Raw genomic sequence first — 10,716 nt, forward strand, 5'->3', positions numbered from 1 at the left:
GGGTCCCACACCCCACCCACACACCCCCGCTCAGGCAGGGAGGGACACGACCCCACGGCGCACGGGCCGGCAGCCATCTCGCCCCACAGGCCCGTCGCGCCGCCAGCAGCGAAGCCGTTCGCGGCCAGGGCGCAGCGCGGGCGGGAGCCGCCTCCGCCGCCGCAGCTGGGGCCGCCGCCGCGCCGCGCTCCCCTCCGGGGGCCCCCCTGCCCAGGAGCACGCGGCGCCTGCACGGCCGCCAGCGCTAATCTCACATCCTCCCCCGGCGCGCACGCACAAAACGACGGCCGGCTGCAGGGGAAGCGGGCGAGCCAAAAGGGGAAGCGTCCCTGGGTGGGCTCGAACCACCAACCTTTCGGTTAACAGCCGAACGCGCTAACCGATTGCGCCACAGAGACTCCCGCTTGTGCGACTTCCGCGGCGCGCCTGGTGTGCTGCCGCGCCGGGCGCCGTGCCCGGCCGCGCTCCCGGCCGCCTCGCCTCCCTCCCGGCGACCTGCGGGCCACCGCGTACCCAAACTGCGCGTACGGAACTCGGCTCCTCAACAACGAGTCTTGCGAAATGCTGAAAGAGGACTGAGAAAACAGTGGAAACTGCGGCTTTTCTTCTTCTAACCAATACGAAAGACTAAATCCCAAAATCGTTGTTGACAGCAGCGTTCTTTTTCTGGGGAATAAATTCACGAATCAGCGTTAAAACAGCTTCTTCTTGGCTGCTGCTAATTCATCCATTACACATGCAAGCCAAAATGTAATTCCCAAATATCATTGCAAACTTGCACTGTTAATATATTTAAAAGGTAATTCTAAGTGACTGCAGGGAACACTTAGACTGTTTAAAACAGGCAGCATTCCTCTGCATGTATGTAGGTAAATTATATTTACCTTTCTAAGTAACTGAAAACAGCAGTGAAGAAAAGCGAACGTTCCTATTATCATTTTATCAAAGTCTGCTTCCCACGTTACCTTACAGTAAATCTATGCCTACAGCTCCGCGAAGTACAAAGTTCTGACATCCCAAACCTGAGCAAATGTTTCCCCCTTTTCTTTCACAGACTGATTCTGTTTGAATCTCTTTGAAGTCTTACAATATCAGTTGCTTCATGTTGTCCCTGTGGCTCCATGAAGCTCTGCCTGATGGCTCTTCTGTCTGCTGAAAGCCTTTGGAGTCGAGCAGGCACATGACACCCACCACACAAGGATGGGTGCTAATTCCTTGCCAAGCAGATGCTGGTTATCTCCTAGTCTCTGCCCAGCCGAGACCAAGAAGTCCCAGCTCACTCCTGAAACCAGAGAGTCTTCAGCAGCAGGAGTAAAAGCAAGAGCAAGAGCACGTTACTCCAGCTCTAATATTTCGTACAATACCTTGCTCTTCAACACTGTAAGACTTCGTTCCTCAGCCCAGTGCGTAACTTTAAGCTGACCATTTATTGTCCACAGCTCAGCCTTCCCAGTTTTTCCAATACTTTGAAAAGAGCTACATAAATGTCAGTATTATCACAGTACTGCTCAATTTTTTTATTCCATATTGTTGGTACCTTATTGACCAACATATTTTAAAACATGCAGGAGAAAGACAAGATATGCAAGACCTCAACATTAATTAAAATAATTATTTTAAGACTGCTTTTTGGGGCATCATGCCCACTGCGGCATGCTTTCCTACCCAGACCTCTGCTATTCTCAGCATCAGAAGAATCAGTTCACAGGCTGGACCACTTCTATTTTCTCTGGGTTGGAGGACAAGCAAACAGTCCTGTGATTTTATGCACAAGCAAATGGGTATTTAGTAGAAATAGCAAGATTCCAGTCTGAACAAAGGCCTAACCCATAGACCAGTACTAATGAACAATCGGGCATGTGTTTTGGGCCCTGAAACGTTTTACTTTATACACATGAATATTCCCATTGGTTTTAATGAATGTAAACTTGACTATTTTCAAAATCTGTGTCTAGAGGCCAGATCTAAAAAGGCTATGCTATGCTGATACCGAGCACAAGCTCTAACTTTGAGGTGTCTGAGAGGAACACAGGTCCTGGCATTAGACATCCAAGGCTGCCTATTCAATGCGTCAGGACAGTGAGAGTGCTGCAGATGAGGCTACAGAGTTACCTGGCACCTTTCTTCTCAGCATTCTTCCTCACTGAATCTCGGAGTCCTTCATTTAAAGTCGTACAAGGTAAAAAAGAAAATAAAAAGAACATACACAACAGTGAATGTTACCTCTTCAGCTTGAAACCCACAGATCAGCAAAAGATCTGAACATGGATGGCTTTCGCTGACTGCTGAAGCACTAAGCAGTGAGCCATCATACCAGAGAGCAACATTATCTATCACCGCTCTGTAAATGGAAAAGATTAGCTATCTACCCTTAGGAGAAGGTTTCTGACTGTATCTTCAGAAGAAAGGAAGAGGCCAAGTGCTGTTTAAGGCATTCGGAAACCAGAAAGGGCTGCTATTTCAGATTAATCGTCCTCCCTATCAGTGTTTTGTTCTTTATTTCTGGACAGCTCTCTTCCTTGATATGCTGTTTCTTGTGGATAGTACCTAAAGTTGCTTAATTTTTTCCAATATCTAGTGTATATAATTTAAATACAATTATTGGATTCACTAATTATGGATTATATTTTGGTTTATATTTTTATAAAAACATAAATGTATGCAAATATATTACATATGAATATATAAAAATATTATACTATGTAATATAAAATCAACTTTATTTTATAATATTTAAATATTTTATAACATTATTTTATTATTATTTTGAGATCCATGAACTTACATGTTCATTGCTGTGACATCTGTGACCTTTTTCAGAGATATACTGTGGTTCCTGAATGTCAGAGAAAGATAATATAGGACAAAGGGTGAAACTGGGTATTGTTTATGAGTTTTATAAACATACCATATATTCATCCTCTGCTCAGAAAAATAAGTCTAGTTATTCACCCAGAAGTGTTCCTAAAATCAATTCAGTAGGATATAGGAGAAACAAAAGAATCTTCCCACTTGTATCACAGAATTACTCATTAACTACTCTGTTTCTACAATTTCTCACAGGAAAGGACCATTTACGGCCCAACAAGCACATGCGCCTACATTATTTATTATTCTATGTGTCATTTTTGGTCAACTATTTGTCAGCTCTTGAGTTACAACTCAGCCCAAATTACAAAAATTCATAGTCACAAAAAATTTCAGAACAGCTACTCAGTTTCTGCCGGAATATATTTCTGATTGCTTACTTTGTAACAGAAGTCTGCAAGTGCATAGCTTACTACCCAAAGAGTTCTTGTGTTTTCCTCTGAAACATACCATTCTAGTCCTTACCAGAACGGGGACATTAAAATAAATGGACAACTAATATAATTCAACATTCCTGTTAAAATTATTAAAAGCAGAGAATAAGATTTCCATGACAAAAGTTTTTTCTTTATGGAGCTGCAAGCATCAAACCATGGAAAGCATTATTCTTGAAGAAGGATTCAAAAGGTTGGAAGAAGCAGGTACAGACAGTTTTTCTTGATCAGTTGCAAGACTTCTGTTCTTTTCATTCTTCAAAAATTCAGAGTTTTTTTTATTCAGTTATCTGTACACAGATTCGCCATTTTTCAGATACAAAGGTGGCTTACCATATTTTTTTTAAGACTTTATTAACCAAACACTTCTATTCTTGGGTCTGTTAGTAAAGTCAGAAAAGTGTTACAACTGAAAGGACATCCCTGCAAATAGGATCAACTTACCTTAAAAGCAAAGAACAAGACCGAACAATAGTATTTTACTGACCTCTCCAGTTCACTTAGCTCTAGCTTTTCTTATAATGTAAGTCACACAAAAGGCAGCTAGATGAGAAAATCCAGAAATCTTGGGGTGTTGCTAATTGCAGACTGTTGGGTAACCTAAAAGTCAACCATTCTCCCAACCTCCATAACCATAACGTTTACGAAAAGGAAATGGCATAGGTTGCCTGGTTCTGGATCACGAAACGTATAGTTGCACTTATCTCATGTTCAGGAGAGACAAAAAGTTGTTTCAGTGTGACTTCCAACAAAATTATAGAACAGCCATCACTAATATCAGTAATTTGGAATACAGTCTGCAGCTGTGGCAAAAAAAAGAAAAACCACACCAAACCAAATAGGGAGGGCTACATTCAGAATTGATCTTCAGATCTCACCTGACACACTATAAGGAGAATTTTGCGTTGCAATTCCCTGCAATCTATCTGTTCTGAGCGACTACTGAAAAGAGTACAATCATTATGGTAGTCAGTTTAATAGTTTCCACAAAAGAAAAAAAAAAAAACAATCTTAAGATACTGCTTCAAAAAAGTGAAAAGAAGAAAATTTTACTGGTATAAGAAGTGAGCATAACACCGAGGAGAGTAATAATGATGCTTCTCACACAGCACTTATTTCTCTCAAGCACTTCTTCTTATCATGGTAAGAAAGGGAGAAAATTCCTGTCCTTGCAGGTTTTTTGAACTGCACCTACTGAGAATGCTTAAGAGTTCTTAAAATAACAGTGAATATCATGAAAATAAGAATGACTCTTATGCAACTGAACTTTAATCTTGTCTCTACAGAACACACAGGAAAGTAGAGGAATTGCCAGCCTGTGTTTTCAGGAGCAGCAAGCTATTTTAGTATTTTCTGAAGTCCAGGATTCAGATTTAAGTTCTAAACACAGGCCTCAGTTCAGGAAAGCAGCTGTATTCAGAGCAATATGAAACTATGTGTTAACTTCAAGTGCAATCAGATTACTAGCATGGTATAAAAGTATTTTCTTAAATAGGTTAAATTTAAGAAAAAAAGTGAAGGGCAAATTTTAGAGCAGACTCAAACCCACTGTTTGTTAAAAAATGAGAAGAACACAAATTTTGTATCCTTGCAATGCTTAGGAAAACACATCTCTGAAATAGTCTCACCAGAAAACATCTACCTGAGTTCTAAAAGTTATTTTGCAGGTGAGCACACTAGTCAGCTTTACATCTGTCCAAGTGGTATAATTCAGGCAGAACACTAATGTTTGAAGAAAAGGCAATGAGAAAGGAAAATTCAGGTAAGCTTTGTGGATCCACTCCAGAGATTTCCAAACAGGAATCTGGCATGTTCAGCCAGGCAGCAATCTTAAGAAACCTGTGCTGACAGGTTGTATGGGCAACACCACTTCTGGAGGCCTTTTCTTAACCAGACTGTTGCAAAGAGATCAGGCATCAAATTCAGGTATCAGTCCTCTTTTCAGGATGCATTTACAGGCTCAAAATGTTCTTGCATTGCCTTCTAGAAAAGCTCTGTATGAAAAATGACACAGTGGGTCCAAAGAACCATGGAGAAGCCATTGTATTTTAGTTGCTCCAGCTACATTTATTACCAGCTGTCAAAAGATTAGCAGAGGTTTCTAATCCTAGAACTCTATTGCCAAAATGGAGGGAGGTTATGATATCCCACCATGAAAACACACTTGCATTCCTGTGGTTGCGGTTAGCTCCAGCAGAATACTAACTCTCTCAAACACCTTTGGTGCAAGGAAGCTTCTTCCATCGCTGTTCCCTGGCTGTCCCTTGTAATGTGCGCAGCATCCTGCAGGACCCCAGGATACCAAACATGTTGGTGGTCTGAACTTGCAATAAAAACCTCTTTCTTGGAGTTATAATAGGAATGGTATACAAGAGATTCGTCTTGTCCTTATAAGGATTATGTAAGCGATATTCGGAATATTCTTGGTAATGCACAGCAGAGAGAAACTAAAGGATATATCTACCTCTCTCTCTCAATTATAGCCAATCCCTCTTCTTCATATGGTCTCAGACATGGACAGATGCTACAGTAATGGGGCCTAGATCAAAAACTAAAAGCAAAACTAAAACTAGATCTCACTCTTCTACAATTGAGTAGAAGAGAGAAAAATTGAAGAGGTTTATACTTACCTCGATTGAAATAATGTATTTCCACTGTTCTATGAAACTTTATGATCACTTAGCATAGACAGGAATTCATGTGGGTGCTGGAATATTTAAAGAACATTTAAAAAAAAAAAAAGAACCTTTAAGCCCCCAAATTAAATATACCTATCCTAGTGCCCAAGTCTTGAAAAGTATGAGGTAGAGGAAGATAAGAGGATGGAGAGTAAAGAAAAGAGAGACAGATTAGGGAGGAAAAAAGAGAACAAAGAGGAGTGGGAGGGAAACAAAAGGATAAAAAATCAGAAAAGTGAAAGGAAGTCTGAATTAGCTCATTTTTCAGATAGGCCGTATTCCTGCTGCTTTCAGAGATTTTACAGTGGAAAGGAACCAACATATTTTTGCAGTTTCAACAGCTTGCGGTGAGACTGAAGGCAAAAGGAGTACGCAGAGGGAACTGACCTCTCTCCAGTTGCTCCTGTCCTAATGGATGGTATAATCTCCACTACAGCAAGGGAACAGAGAAGGCACTTAGTGAGTTACTCACAGCTCCCTGTCCCCTCCTCCTCCTCTTGGCCCCCAGCTTCTCAGATCTTTCTATTAAACTTTTAATAGTGGGGACCCCCTCACTCAGGGCAGCACTGCAGTCATTCATTAGTGTCCACCTAGGGAACAAATAACTCTTTAGCTGCACTGTAGGTGTCCAGCTTGCTTTGTGCCTGGAGGGGGATTTGTAATCGAAACAGGGAAGTGCAGGAGCAAAGAGAAAAAATGGGCAATAATAACCCATGAACTCGCCTTTCATTCAGGTAACACACAAGACACATGTTAATGATTTCAGCTTAAGTACCAGGCATAGAACTAACTGTACACTAAGCAGGCAGAAACCACCTGCATGTGCCAACGTAGCTAAGTAGGGACTTCTTGGAGAAGGGACAGCGAGAAGTAACTTGCTGAATTTGGAGGGAATTGCTTTGGTTTGTACTTTACTGTTCTTCATTTGCAAAGTCCCTTTTCAGACTTCACCCGAATGGATCCACAAGCTAAAATTTTTCTCAGGCCTTGTGTTTCAGCCTGTCCGCACAGAGTATTTCTATAACTGGATTAGGAGAACCCATGCATATCGAGACAGAATGCGCTGGGATTTCAGCAGGTATGTTGTCTAATAGGACTAGAATATCAGCCAGCTATGTGCTATCTTAAGCAGGGCTGTTTCAGACCTCATGGCCTAGATTGGCTGGACCATTAAGATAATTTTTAAATACAAATTAGTTAAAACATAAACAAATAGGAAACGAGTTTTGCTTCATATAATTTCTGCCCAAATGCATGTGTGTGCAAAGCCAATCAAGCAATCTTTATCTAAGCACTCTCCTTCATTTGTCTCTTTCAGCTTTTTGGTGACGACTGGCTGTGGCAGGCTGAGGCAGCCATTTGCCCATCTTGCCGGTTTCCTTGGATGAACACATTAGCCTGCAGCATATAACAGGTAGAAGACAGCTAGAGAAATACAAGAGAAGAAAGATCTTTTTAACAGAGAAGGGAGGACTGCAAATACCTTCGAGGACAATGTTTCCTTTTTCATCCCTAAATATTTGCAATCAATACAGCTTCAGTATTTCGCAAGCTAATCAATAATGCAGTGACAGTAAAAGAGATGTGAGGGTCTTTTTAGCGGCTACAAACTGGCAATGATGCTTTGATGGCTCCTACCGAGGATTTATCATTTCTTGGGTAATCTCCTGCAGAACACTGTGGGGCCTGAGAGTTTAATATACAATATGGCTATAGGAGGGAAACTGGACAGATGACTGCACTTTATCTTAATTCCCTATAGCATCATGTGCCAAGGAAATCAAAGGTAAAACAAAAGCATGATACATGTCTAAAAGTATGGATACAGTGTACAAAGACTGTTGTTTGGACATCTAATAAAGCTAAGCTGGTCCATAAAAGGTAAGACAGGGCAAGGGTGTTATGAGGAGCCACAATCCTGTTTTGCCATTGTCCTTGCCCTGAGGGACTTCAGAGGGACTTTAGTATTAACTAATATTATTAGACTATATTATAAACTATTTCAGAGACACACACAAGCTAAATCTCTCTCCCTTTCCACACGCATGCAATTCACTAACTTCGAGAGGGCTGTTTCTGTGAATAAAATGAGAACAACTTGCCCCCAAATAAGGAATCACATGCAGTACTTAATAAATAGGAACAGAAGAGGTCATGTCTCCGAAGTTTAATACATTTTGGTCAAAATGCAGGCCTTGGCCCCTAGCTCAAGTGACCAGAACATTTACTGAGATGTGCCACCCCTGGGGGAAGGGATCTTCCATTCAGACATCTCTTCTGCTACGCAGGACACTGCCGCTCACACACAGCATAATCCTCCCAGGAAAAGGAAATACAGGCTGTGGACAGCAGCATATTCTGGCAATACCAAAGCCCTCCTCCTTCTCCTTGAGGCCATGATGTAGGGCCCTAATAATAAGTCCAAGAGCAGTCAGACATCATGTAAAATCTCATCATTTCACCTGCCCAGGAACCCTCTAGGCCTGAAAGGACTAAAATTATTCCTGATCATCCTCCATTACAAAATGTTACAACTACATATTTTTCAAAAGAACACAATCCAGCATTTTCAGTTTTTCATACAGCCAAGCAGGAATTGCAGTATCATTAGCTCTTTCAGTTTTATCACACTACATATTAATACACTGTACATTTACTCAATTTCCACAGGTAACTACCTAAGTGTAAATACAAAATATGAAAAACATGATCATGTACAGCATATTTTTAAGTCTTATAGCCCTTCCTAGTCTTGTCATTACAACATTAACTAGCTTTAAAAATTCTGCTAACACTCAGAGCACTTTAACAATTGCTTTCCTTCATGCAATTGGTATTTCCAGATTCTCAGAGGTTTAACCTTTTATTCTTTGCAGTTTATATAAAAAAAAAAACAATGCCCCAAAACCCCCAAAACCGGTGTGCATGAGTCTGTTAATGCACCTGGAAATTTTCAATCTTTTTTAAAAAATTAAGGTAATCAACACAATTGTACTGTTAAAATCAGTGAATTCTCAATTAAATTGTCAAGTAACCTTAAAATAGCTCATTTTCTGAAATTCTTTCATTTGTTTTTAACTTAGGATTTTTTAAAGCTTGTTAAAATATTATGCCAAAACCATCAAGCTAAAACATGTCAAAATGAATGATGATATTAACAACAAAAATTATATTCATGGTCTTTTACAAATCACAGTATCCAGTACAATGACACACAAGCAGATTTATAACAAAACTAGTCTCACCAGACTACAGAACCCTTTAAAAGCAGCATTTCTGCTATCTTCAACAAGCTTTTGCAGCTTGATAGGTACAGATAATTTGTATTTCATACAGCCAATGGTCATTAAAGACCCCTCCATATTTCTCTTAAATTGCATAAATTGGAAAATTGTTCATTTCCTCTTCCTCCAGCTCTGTTTTCATGTATGATGAATTTAGGGATGTTTTGCTGAAAATGGGCAAGAGATTATGCTACATACAGATACGCCTGCTGAAAACAATTCGATGAATTAAAAATAACCACGGACTGCAACTGACCTTTAATATAAACCATATATCTCTATATTTTTGACATGCCTTAATGATTATTAGAGTTTGGCTCAATGAAAGCGACTGAAGAGTACAATATTTAGCATTTGTTTTACGTTATTTAGAATTTCAGTGTTCTATTTACAGAGGTTTATGATCCCCATCCTGGAAATCTTATTCAGATGAATAATCCAATCTTGTAAGTATTCTGAATGAGAGATGCAGGACTGACTCTCTCATTCCGATATAAACACAAGATAAACAGGTAGTCACACTATGTAGATCAACTTAGGTAGTGGATGCCTCCTTACTGGAGACAATGTGTCTGCTATCTGTACAGGGTTTATAGGCAGATGAGAACAGCAATGTTGAATCCAAAGTCCTGACAAGCTCCAAGAGCGCTGCAATACTTCTGACGGGAACATATTGCAATCAGCTCTATACTGCATGTACCCACGCCTCCCCCAAGACAAAAAGTTAACTATCTCCAGCACCACTGTGTGCATAAACACATTTTTCAATATTATGCTTCAAATGTTAATTCTAGTCAACACAAATATCACAGCCTGGGTTGTATTAAATATGGGTTTACCTCTATGAGGAAAAGGGATATATACAACATTATTTCCATGCTAAGTCCAGTTTTTAACTAAAATTACCATGGAAATACATGTTTTGTTCATTTTGATATTAAATAAATGGAGAATCACAACTGTGAAAAATACTTCTGTGGCTAGTGATGTTTTCAGTTTTGAAAATTAAATTCTGTAAATACATATCAACATATTATTCATAAGGATTTTAAATAATAAATCTTAACAACACATGGAATAAGTATACATATAAAGATGCATTAGAAAATATACACATTTCTAGTTCAGAGCAGATGTAACTATTGCCATCTTCCTCACTGGTACTTTTTCTTTTCAGTTCGAAGGTTTGCATACAAGGTTTGTGTGCATGGATTTTCTGATATTTCCAGGATCTGGCCTTAAAAACGCTCAAGTAACTTTCTCCAGAGGTATAGTCCAACTCCAAAGCTTCTCATCTTAGTCAAGCTGCCTGCACGTTTACAGAATGAAGCCCTCAGTATAGACACAGATACATGTGGCTAAATGAGATTTGGCTACCAATTTCACAATGTGGCATTCTGTATCAGACAAAGCAACAAAGGAAAGGTGACATGTTCTCCTCTGTGAGCTGTA

The 10,716-nt window shown here is 39.9% G+C and overlaps 1 non-coding gene across 1 annotated transcript; it reads right to left on the reverse strand.

Annotated features, from left to right (window-relative positions):
- Window positions 1-324: 324 nt before the first annotated feature.
- TRNAN-GUU (transfer RNA asparagine (anticodon GUU)) lies at window positions 325-398 on the reverse strand. Its single transcript has one exon. It is a non-coding gene; the product is annotated as a tRNA-Asn (tRNA).
- Between the last annotated feature and the right edge of the window lie 10,318 nt (window positions 399-10,716).

Source organism: Calonectris borealis, chromosome 2, assembly GCF_964195595.1.
Source record: "Calonectris borealis chromosome 2, bCalBor7.hap1.2, whole genome shotgun sequence".
Lineage (NCBI taxonomy): Eukaryota > Metazoa > Chordata > Aves > Procellariiformes > Procellariidae > Calonectris > Calonectris borealis.